The following is a 10,702-nucleotide window of genomic DNA, read 5'->3' as shown; positions in this document are numbered from 1 at the left end:
AAGGTCGTGTAGGTCTAGGTTTGGTGTCGCGACCTAGTCCCGCCGCCGGGAGGGCGCCGGCCGGCGAGCCGCGCCGCCCCCTGTCTCGGACGCGCTTTTGGCGGGAGGAAGGAGAAGAGCCTGGACGCCGGGGCCCGCGCGTCAGTAGGAGAAGAGAGGGAGAAGGAGCAGGCTGAAGCGGTGCAGCCGATTGCTGGGCCGCGACGCGTTGGAGGCCCAGTAGCAGCGCGCGCGCGGTTTGGCCGAAAAAGAAAAGAGGCCGGCGCGGTTCTTGGGCTGACGTCGCGAAGGCCCAGGAAGTCACGCGCGCGAGCGACGCAGGCCGGCGTCGCGAAGTAAAGGAAGAAAAAGGAAAAGGGCCATGGGCCGGCGTTGGGCTGCCAAAGGAGAAAGAAAGGGAAATCGGCCCGCGGGGGCTCGTCAGGGGGAAGAGAAAAGCCGGCGGGTATAGATGAATAGGAAGGTGGGGTCCGCGCCGTGGGGTCCAGCGGTTCGTGAGAAAGGGTAGAGAGTGGGTGAGTAAGAAAAGTTTTTCCGGGGGAATTTCGGGAAAAGTTAGATTTCCTTAGCAAATTAATTCGTTTAAATTCGTTTTACACCATTTTAATCACAGAAATTTGTAGGAGTGTCCAAAATTAGTGAAACCAATTTTGTTAGGCTTGTTTTATTTTCCTTTATGCATTAAAATTTTTACACCCTAGGAAAATAATAAAAATTCGGGTATTTATTTAATACCTTCCTTTTAAGGTAATTAAATAAATACTTATTATTTATAAAATGTATAAAAGGTGAATAATGCTTTATTAATCACAAATAATTCTTAACCTATAGGAGGTTAGATTTTCAAGTTAGAGAATATTTACCACTTTTTCAAAAATTAAAAGAAAAGCTATAGGAAGGGTTAAATAAGAAAAATAAAAATATAAGTAAATCTTTTTAGATTTTTGGGTGTGTTGGCTTGCAACTTTATCATGATAAAGTCGTATAGTCCTTGTTGGCTTGCAACTTTATCATGAAGGGAAGTTGTATAGTCTGTTATTCAAAAAGTTTGCATTCTAACCCCTGCATGTATGTGTGCCGTAGATCCAGAAGCACCGGAAGAAGATTACTGGGAATTTTCAGAAGGACCCTTGGAGTCCGATGAAGTGTTTGAATTTGTTCCCTGTGAAGCAAATCCGTCGGCTTCTACTAATCTTTTTAACGATCAAGGCAAGCCCCGGTGCATTTATACCTATCTATTTTGGAGTCGTTATTTCATGTGATTAGTTATAGGTTATTTGGTTATTGTATGCACTAAGTCTAGGAGTTGGATGAAACCTATTCTTGTGTATGATCATGCCTTGAATTAAGGACATCTTTGCCACTTGTTCAAATCTTAGAAACTACCCAAGTCTAGAATTGCTTACTTGCTTACATGCTTGGTTTACCAACCTTAAGGCAAACACTTAAGTCATACATGTTGCTTATGAAGGATAGTCTGAAATATGGAAACAGACAGAAGCTAGAGATGTAGTTCTGTCTGCTAACTTAATTTGGTTAAGGCCCGATTCGTGTCTTAACTATTGATCAAGTGATAAGCATCTGATCACTTACTGGGTATGGGACCAGTAAAGCCCAGTAGATTAGTAAATTCTATGATCAGGAATGCTTCGTACCCGCGCTTGACGTGCTGGAGATTGGCAGGGGTGTAACCTGAAACTCACATGGAGATCAGGCCAGACGTGGGGTCCCATGTGGGGGTGCATCCCTGGGTCCGGGTAGTTGTATTCCTAATCATTGACTTTGCTAACCGAGAGGTTGTTAGTACGACCTGGACAGTCGTATAATGCTGGTGATCAGGGTACTCTCCTGCAGGATGTAAATTGATCCGGATCACCGCAATTCTCGGTTATGAATGCACTTGATCGCTATTAAGCGTCGTAGTATAAACTCATGCGATATAAAATCTCCTGTTGCCAAGTACTGTATGATTTAACAACTATGATTGCTTTTACTCTTGTTATCATCTAGAATGGGTAGGTAATAACTCAACTCAAATAAAAGATAAAACTAAGGCCTCACTTATAGTAAGCTTTTTCGGCAAAAATTGTGTCAACCAAGCACACCCAAAGGCTGACATGCATTCCAAAGAAAAACTATTATATTGGTTAGACGGGTAAGACTTGCTGAGTACCCCGTACTCAGGGTTTTCCCCTTGTGGTTATCTTTCAGAAGCTCCACAGGAGGCTACCGAGGAGGAGACCCCGAAGACCTAGAGTATTGACCTGAGTCTCACAATACTCTAGAAAACAGTTTATCGACGCATCTTCTCCTGAACTATTTATGTTTAATCTTAGAGTTTGTCTAACACTGCATCACTAAGTTTGCCTCAACTTATGTCTTAACTCGTACCTCTTAATTATGTATGTAAAAATGTAATGTTTGTTGATATTATCCCATCGCGGATATTATCCTGATGTATGGTTATGAGACGCCGTGGATCCTTCGAGGAGTCCTAGGGACACTCGACGGACTACCGGACTTACGCTGTTTTAGGTGCGTTTCGGATAATTGCTGTTCCAACAGCGATTAGGCGCACTTAAACCAGCTTAAGTTGGGCGGTTCCGCCACAAATGGCGTGCGTGCAAGTGCCTGGACAGAGGTTGAAGATGACTGATGCGTGGGCCCACGATTATTTTTAACTATTAAATTTTCTCCCTTCAATTGACATAGCTACAGGTGTCCAAAATTTGCCCAAAACTACTCATTGGAAAGATAAAATTGCAAAGATTGAAATGCCACAAAAATCAGATCAAGAGCTGCTATGGTTTTTACGCAATTGACAAAACAAAACAGCTAAATTTGAACTTTAAATTAATTTTTGGCATAAGCAAACATCTATGAAAAATTTGGTAAAAATATTTTAAAATCACTAAATAGTGTCTAGTATTTAAATAGAATAAAAGGAAGCATAGTTGTAATGCAAAAATTGGGGTTTCTTCACAATTTTGAATTTTTAACAATAAACAACAATCATGTGAATTTAACAATGCATAACTTCTACTTAGTTTTTGGACATCTTCTCCTCAAAATCAGAAGAAGTGTTAATAAAAAAGCTATTTTTTGTTGAAATATTGTACAACTTTCATATTGGCCAAAAGTTGAGTTCTTATATAAAATTCATTTTTATTTGCTTTCCAAGTACTTTAGTAAAAGGTGTTTAACACTTAACCATTTTGATTTTACTTTGATTTAAACTCAATTTTTCTTGATGTGGCTCCTAATTACTAGGGATGTCACAATCCCCCACGGATTCGGCTTGAATTTGAAGTTTTGCCAAAACTCTCTCTCTCTCTCTCTTTTGTATTCTTTACCTATTCCGTGAAATCCATAGTGAAGTCTTGATCTTTTTGAGGAGATCTTTTGGGCAAAGACTCACTAGGCTATTGTGGAGCTATGGTTAAAATTTTGTGAATTTTTTAGGTCATTAGATCGAATTTTGAAGCGTTGACTTAACTTTTCGAGCTATTTTTCTGAGCTGTAGGATGTTCCGACTCCGTGTAGGAAGTTCTAACGGGACGGAAATTTCGACACCGAACTGGAAGTTCCGATGATTTATTTTTGAAAGCCTGAGAGTCCTTTGACGGCAGTTACTAAATACATCCAATAGGTGCCGGAAGTTCCGATACAGGGTCGGAAGTTCTGACAAAACCGCTGAGGACCTCTTGTCGGAGCTTTCCAGATAGTTTCGATCCCATTTTTAGAAGTTCCAATAAGAGGTTGGAAGTTCTGATACCTGGAAGGTGTTTTGAGCTTGGTTTTGCCTCAATCTTTTGTGTTTTCTTCCGTGTTGTTTCTGAGCCCTCCTGGCATCATTCCTAAGGTCAGTAGGTCCACTGTGACTACATGATCTTGATAATAGCTAGAAGAGAGGGTTGAAGGTTACTTTGGGAATTAGGCCGAGTTTCTTGGAGATATTTTTGAATTGGCTCCCATTCACCCCCCTCTAGTCGTCCATTTCGGTCCTTCTAATTTTCCTGGATCCAAATCTAAACCACTGTAGTATTAAACTAGATAGCGTCTAAAACAGACTCAACAATTGTGTGGGCCGTCAGCTATCTAAACTCAGAGAAAATTAGATCTCCTATGCTAGAGCCAATGAGATTGCGACCCTAAATTTTACTATTGCATTCACATCTTATTTTATGGTTTTATAATATATGTAGCATCTTTGCAAAGTAAATGCATAAATAACATTCATTCTCTCCGATGACCTATTTAGTGGTACAATGCATATTAACAATTGATGAATCCTAACAACTAAAAAATTCATATACCACATGGAATAAATGAACATGAAACAATGTAAAACAAAATGGAACAACACACAATGCTAACATTTTTATTACACGATTGGGCTTAAGTATACTTGGATATATTACAATATCCAAACTACGTATATAATTTCAAACCACATATGATTATAGAGAATTCTGCCTTCATCAGGTACCATAACTTGTCAAAATCGGATAGTTCCAATATGAGCATTTTCCATGACCATAGCAACCTTTGCTGTCATGATTTCCTGATTTCTCTCCAATGCTGTTTTCATCGTCTGAAACTACTGAGTACAGATACTACCAAATTCATAGTGATTAACAAGCATGCTATTACTACATTCATTCATGCTAACTAAAGAACCTATCTGACAAAGATCCCCATCAACTTCGTTGTAGATACTGGCAATTAAGGTCAAGATATTTTCCCTATCCTTCATGTGACCAAATATTGTCGAATAATAGCTATAGTTCATGTCCTTTATGACCACATGGAATTCTGTTTCTAATAGAAGTAATGCATCACAGATGGCATTGTATTGGGAACCTCTACGTGAAGTACTTACCCTAATTCCTTTCAACACTGCTTCATTTGCACCTATTTTCTTTATGGTCATGGTTGCCACGTGGTTATATGATTGATGGTTACCATCTACTGTGATGATAGGCTTATAAAATCCCATTACTTTCACAACTTCATCCAAGATTGCTTTCAAAGCATGTTTAACCTGAGTTCTGTGAACCTGCATCGAAGAATACTTGCATTGCACTAATAATTTAAATGGTACATTGGAAAACAACTTCCTATTATATTACTACACCATTCATAATTGCAAAAGGAATACCCAATATATATAATTGATACCTGCTCGACACCACTAATTGTAGTGGATGATGAATTTTCTGCATCACGAGTTGGAAATGATGAATTTTATGTGTCACAATTTGGGAACATGCGCGTGTTGAATCCATCCATATGCTTCGGAAAAAGCCATGAGTGCATCTGCATATTTTTTATTTATCTCAGATTGATCCAAGCTGCATGCTGTAGCGCCGAACATATCGGACACTGTCCTAAGTTGTCCCATTACATTCAGATAGTTATCCTTGATTTCCTAATATCTGGCCTTGCTTTCATTTACCTTATGAATGATATCCCGGTACCTCAGCCTACATATGTTACCTCAGATAGAACTATAGTCCTATACTATATATCCATATTCTTCATACAATTTCATAAAAACATTTTCAACAGCACTGTCTTCAGTGTCGTGACTATTAATGAATAGATTGCCACTAGCAGCAACTCTTGCTAGTTCATTTGTTTCTACGGAGGTTGGAATATCAAATGAAATTGAATACTTGAATTTATCTGCGCATGTAGATGTGTTTGTAAACACAGGGTCAGATCCGTTCAATCCGTTGACTGCTTCGCATAAAATAACACGAGGACGAATAACTACCACTTTGCTTGCGTTGCTCTACAATGATCAGTTAGAAATACACAAATTTAAACTTGAGAGCAACAACAACATGATGCACTACGACAAACCATCCACTAAGTACTATCTAGAAGGACTTCAAGCATGATTGGGAAGCGAAGACGAAGGTTTCGCTGATGCAGCCTCATCATGTGGTTTATTTGTACCTCCTGCAATGGTAGTACTTATAAGTGGACCTAAACCACCCAAGACTGGCGGTGGAGCATAACAACCACCAAAAGGAGGTTCCTGACCTACCGCAACAACATCTTCATGACATTTTTGCAAATAATGAAGCATTGCTTTCTCCCACGCACTCATTTTCTTCGGCTTATCGTCAGGGCCAACTATGGTTTTTCCCCTTGCTGCGAGAGGAATGACGATCTCCCCCACCACCGCCACTACATCCAGCATCAGAAGCCATCTCTATGTACCACAAATTATTTAGCTCATATTTAATTTACAAATAACTAAACTATTAAAAAATTCAATATTTCCCACATAATTTACTTATTCTAAAAATAGCTAATTCCATACCTCTACGTGAAAAGTAGTAAAGTATGAAATTACACCTACAATTTATATGGCTAATTTATAAATATTAAAAACACATTTACTCTAATTTTTTCCTAATACATAAAATTGAAATAATCTCAATTCTACCTCACATTTGTTGTCCATTCTCCGTCACATTCAAACTATCCATCACATTGTAGCTCAAAAATATGTATAAATACAAATCCTCTACATGCTTAACAACAAACAAACTCATTTTTCTCCCTCTCTAAAGTATAAAACAAAGCTTAACAACAATAAATGAACGGAGCATGAAGTAGCTAACCTTCACAACACTTTGGATGAGTGAAATCCCCATAGAAATGAGAGAAAAAAATTTAGCAGCACCTCCCCTAGGCTTGCTTCAGCGCCATGGAGAGGATGAGCTTCTTTGTCTTTGTGGAGTGGAGTGGCTGAGGCTGGAGGAGTAGAGGAGGCAGAAAAGCCTCTTGTAGATAAGATTTTATCCCGGTTGATAAATCCAACTGGGAAAAAAGATTAGAGCTTTTGTCCCGGTTGGTGTTTACTCCCGGTTGGTATCTTACCAACCGGGGCAAAAGCTCCAACCTTTTGTCCCGGTTGGAATTACCAACCGGGAGTAAACCGTCCAACCGGGACAAAAGGTTGGATCTTTTGTCCCGGTTGGTGGCTCCAACCGGGGTTAAAGGGTGGCGTCGTCAGTGCCCGGAAACTAGCCGTTTTAACTGAGATGCTTTATCCTGGTGTTTAGCTTCTTTCTGTTTGTGCCAGACTGTTTGTACAAGATGTATCTAGCCTTTGAGATTCACCTGGATGCAAAGCTAATTATCGTCGATATATTTTTCTTGTTTCAATTTAGATGTCACATTATATTAGGCTTACTCCTTACTAGAAGCTTTGGTCGAATTCTCAGTATTTAAGTTGTGATCAAGCTTCGCAGCTGCACCATTTACACTTTAGGTCGAACTGATATTCAAGTGGGACCAACCATGGATCTGCAATCATTGTACACAACAATATGGCGATGACTTAATTCTCATATCATATCATGAATGCATCTCTTCTGAAGAGTCCATGTTGTGCCAATGATATCATGAATTCACTTAGTATTAAGAGAAATTATGGTTTACCACAAATATATCTTTGCTCCCTTCAATACCAACAGTCCAACTTTTATTCATTCCCCTGCGCTACTGCCATCATAACGGAGTTAATTTTGTGGCATATAGAGGACTATTTCGTCCTTTTGTGTCATGGCCTACGAAATTATGAAGAATTGGGTTCACAAGGAAGGAAAGATTCTATTTCGGTGGCACAAGAGAGTATTACTTTTTCGACAGCACATAAAGGATTTGTAACGTGAATAACGAGATATGATAATGTTATATGGCGGAATCAAACAACGGAGTTCCAGTTGCCTAAGAAATCACGGCTCCAAAAAGTTGACTCCATTACAAATAAATGAATGCTAAATTAAGGCCTCGAGAAATAGAGAGGTATTTGTTGCACGTAGTTGAGGGAATAAGAAATGCAAACGGGTAAGAAAAGGTTGTTCATAAACAAATCCAACAAAAGCATCAAGTATTCGGGCGTAGCATTGGGCACGTTGCACCGGCAGATTGAATACGTCAAGTGGGCGCGCGCTGCCACTGCTCCAGTAGACCAGGCAATCCTTCGGGTACTTACCGGGACGCCGGTAGCTGCCTCGCCGCAACGTCGTCGTCCCCGATCTTGCCGAGACGGATCGCCGCATTCCTCACCGACGCTTCCCCTGGAGCAAACGCCGTCCGCTTTCGCACGCAACAACAGCCACTTGAATTGTTGGTGCCGCTGGCGGGCCATGGGCGGCGACCCCTTGCGGCAGCATTCCACCCTCCTCGTCGCCGTCGACGTGAACCCGCGGCGATAATCTCCGTTTGAGAAAAGCGGCCGAGCATAGACGGAAGCCGACGGCGAGACAGAAGACAGTGGGCAGCCCACCAAGAAAGAGGATGGCTACACGGCCATTGCTCCAGACTCCAACTGCCGCGACAGCTGCAGTCGCAACCCCGGCGATGAAGACAAGGAAGTCGAGCACCTCGATGCCCCAGTCGAAGATTGTTTGATGGCGAGCCATGTGTGGCGGGTGCATGGAGGTGACTGATCTATCTAAACGGTTTTACCGGATCAGTACACTCTATTTAATTTGAACATCTACCGTGATGACCATGATCTGCATGCAAGCGCGGAATCTGTTAGGGAGGTTTCTGTTTCTTTTTCTTTTACTGTGGTTGGGTTTTGCCCTATATCAAACTTCAACTTTTTGACCAAGTTAATATGTAAGACTGGGCCTGCTGCCTACTGGACTGCCTTCAAGATAAAGGCTGACTGATTTCCATCCTTCCATTTATTCATGCTAGATTATCTCATTATCTGCAGCACGTTGCAGTGTAACTTCTGTTAGAATCTCGCTAACGCTCCTTGTACTTAACTCTTTATGTTTTTTTTGAGTGAAAAACTCTTCGTGTCTTTGTTCATTTACATTATACGTATATAAAATGATATTATCTACGGGGTTTGATTTACTCCCACGATATTTCAATCAAAATATTAAAGGGCCTGTTCGGATCAGCTGACCGCACTGCGGCTGTAGCTGCAACGGAAAGCCAACAGAAGCTGCAGCCTGCATGCGGGTGAGAATTGCTGTGCAATTTTTTTATGCCTCAAGATAAGGTTGCATAGTTGTTTTTTAAACTGGAGCTGCATGAGCTTCAAGCTGCAGCCGAGCAGCTGCAGCAACAGCCGCAGTAGAAGCAGAAGCGAGTGCGCCCAAAACCTCTTACATTTTAGAAGAGGAGTATTAAGATCTACAGTACCAAATACATAGATAATAAAGACATATTTTTCTTGGGGAATTTGATGAAACTAGATTAATGTTGTAGATATTATTATATTTTTCTGTAGATTTGATCAAAATTAGAGAAGTATGACTTAGCAAACATGGAACAAATGGAGTATCTTATATTGGAAGCACAATTTCTCAAAGACATTAGCACTCGGGCCTCGCTTCAACCATTTGATGAAATCTTTACGTCTCGGGTTTGCATTGTGAATTCTGCTTCAATGTTGCCTGCCTTGAGAACCTGATCGCACGGTGCTACTATACATGCATGGCGTGTGCAACTGAATTCGCATAATGCAAGCAACAACCGTTGCGGCCCAAATTTCTTTTTCTTATTTGTTTTTCCTCTTGATCTTCTCCTTTCATTTTTCCTATTTTTTTCCTTATTATTCTTTAACTATTTTACCCTTCTAAAACATTTTTATGGTTTATAATTCTTCTTTTTTTTCATAATTCATATTATTCATTTGTATTTATATTTTTATTTGGTTTAAGAACATTTTTAAAATTTTCCTACAAACGTTTATTTGCTTATAACTTCTTTTGTTTGGAATATTTTCCTTTGTTCTCAAAAAAGCTTCTATTTTAATCAAAACTTTTTTATAATAATCAGAATGTTTCTTCCTTTTTGCTCATAACTCTAGGCACAACTTTTTTCTTTGCTAAGAACATTTTTCTTGTAATTACCTATAATTTCTTTTTTATCTAAACATTTTGTCATGCCCACACATTTATCTTTGGTTAGAAATTTTTTTCTTGTTGGGAACATTTATTTTGGTGCTTAAATTATATTTTTTATCAAAATATTTTTTATCTAGGTGTATTACAATTATTTTGGCATTTTTAAAGATGAGTTGCACAAGTCATACTGCCCCCATATTTAGTTCGAGACATGCTTTAACCCCTAACTTTCACGTTGTTTAATTCGATTAGGGTTAGTTTCTGGATGTTCCTCGGTATTAAAAGAAGCTATCAAGGAGAAAAATTCATTTGAAATACAAGAATGAATATATGCAAAAAAACAAGAATCAAGTCAACCTTTCCATATGTGTTGTGTTTGATTTAAGAGTTCAACTGGATTGAATTGGGTTGAATCTGTTTTTTTGAAGTGTTTGGTTAGGAGGCTAAAGGGGTTGGGTTCATCCAGCAAGGAAATAACACAGAGATCCATCGCCTCAACCAAATACAACATATAGTAGACCTATTCTATCCCAAAATCAGGAATGGGTCCGACCTAATCCCAGATACCCAAAACCAAAAACATCATTCACTACGGGAAACAGACAGTTCGCCGAGTGCCTGGCGAAGGCCCGAAAACCCTCGGCGAAACGTTTGCCGAGTGTAACACTCGGCAAACGACACACGGTAAATTTTGAGTCGGCAAAGTTAGCTTTGCCGAGTGTTCTATGTCGTGCACTCGGCGAAGCTTTCGCCGAGTGACAACAAAACACTCGGCAAACATATTTTCGAAAAAAATAAAAAAAACAAAA

This window comes from Setaria italica, chromosome IV, assembly GCF_000263155.2.
Source record: "Setaria italica strain Yugu1 chromosome IV, Setaria_italica_v2.0, whole genome shotgun sequence".
NCBI classification, from domain to species: Eukaryota; Viridiplantae; Streptophyta; class Magnoliopsida; order Poales; family Poaceae; genus Setaria; species Setaria italica.
The sequence above is the reverse complement of the archived record's forward strand: the minus strand, read 5'-3'. Positions refer to the sequence as shown.